General features: G+C 41.1%; 1 non-coding gene across 1 annotated transcript; it reads right to left on the reverse strand.

Annotated features, from left to right (window-relative positions):
- Window positions 1-242: 242 nt before the first annotated feature.
- TRNAG-CCC (transfer RNA glycine (anticodon CCC)) lies at window positions 243-315 on the reverse strand. The gene has a single exon. It is a non-coding gene; the product is annotated as a tRNA-Gly (tRNA).
- Between the last annotated feature and the right edge of the window lie 1,004 nt (window positions 316-1,319).

Genomic DNA, 1,319 nt, shown 5'->3' on the forward strand with positions numbered 1-1,319 from the left:
TCAGGAAAGTGCAAAGGAAGCTTCTAGATTGCACTGTAAAACACAAGATGAATCAAATACATGCCTTAAAAAAAATCAAGTAGGGACCTCAGTGAGCTCATAAGCTGGAGTAATTAACATTTCTTTACTTACTTGGCTGCACCGGGTCTTAGTTGTGGTATGATGGATCTTTGATCTTCTTTTCAGCATGTGGGTTCTTTTAGTTGTGGCATGCAAACTTAGTTGCGGCTTGTGGAATCTAGTTCCCTGACCAGGGATTGAACCTGGGCCACCTACATTGGGAGTGTGGCGTCTTAGCCACTGGACCACCAGGGAGGTCCCTGAGTAATTAATAGACTGGAGAAAATTCCACAGTGGTCCACACCGAACACACCAATCACATAATTCAAAAAGTAACATGCCACCCTAATGATCAGTCCTCTGAGAAATGAGTCCACTGAACTAAAATCTGCCTGTGTCCACCTTCTCTGCTCAATCTCAGCGCCCATGTGTGATCCACACAGCATGTACCCTCCTGCATGGAGTGGCCTTTGGAGCCAAACCAGCCAAAGTTTCTGGCAAAGAACTGGGCTCAGCTAATTTCAGGTATAGGTAAAGCCTGGGACCACATCATTGTATGTTTTACTGTTCTCATGAATGAGCACCTACTTGGGACTTATCTATTATTTTATTACTTTCCTTCTGTTTCTTTTCTATATGATAGTTAGGGCATAATGCTGCTTTTTAAATTTACCATCACTCTGAATGGATAAACACGTCAATGAAATGAGAACTATTGGTTAATTCGTTGAATGGATAAATGTCAAAATAATTATGCTGAGTAAAAGAAGCCAGACCAAAAAAAGTATATACTGATTTCATTTATAGAAAACTCTCAAAAATGTGGACTAATCTATATATATTTTTTAATTCTAGAAAACATGGGGGGAATTCCCTGGTGGTTCAGTGTTTAGGGCTCCACACTTCCACTGCCGGGAGCAAAGGTTTGATCTCTGGTCAGGGAACTAAGATCCCACATGCCTTGTGGCATGGTCAAAAAGATAAATAAATAAAAACTTTTAAAAATTATAGAAAGCAGGAAGCAATCATTAGTTGCTTGGGGACGGGGTAGAAAGGGGGACAAGGAAATTTGGGGGGAGTGATGGAGATGCTTACCATCTCGATTGTGATGATGGGCATGGAAATTCACATAAATCAAAAATTATCAAATTGCACCCTACAAATATGTCATTTATTAGCATCAAAGACTTGGCAGGCTACAGTCCATGGGGTCACAAAGAGTCGGACACGACTGAGCGACTAAGCACAGCACAGCACAT

The sequence above is a fragment of the Capricornis sumatraensis genome, chromosome 8 (assembly GCF_032405125.1).
Source record: "Capricornis sumatraensis isolate serow.1 chromosome 8, serow.2, whole genome shotgun sequence".
Taxonomy (NCBI): Eukaryota; Metazoa; Chordata; class Mammalia; order Artiodactyla; family Bovidae; genus Capricornis; species Capricornis sumatraensis.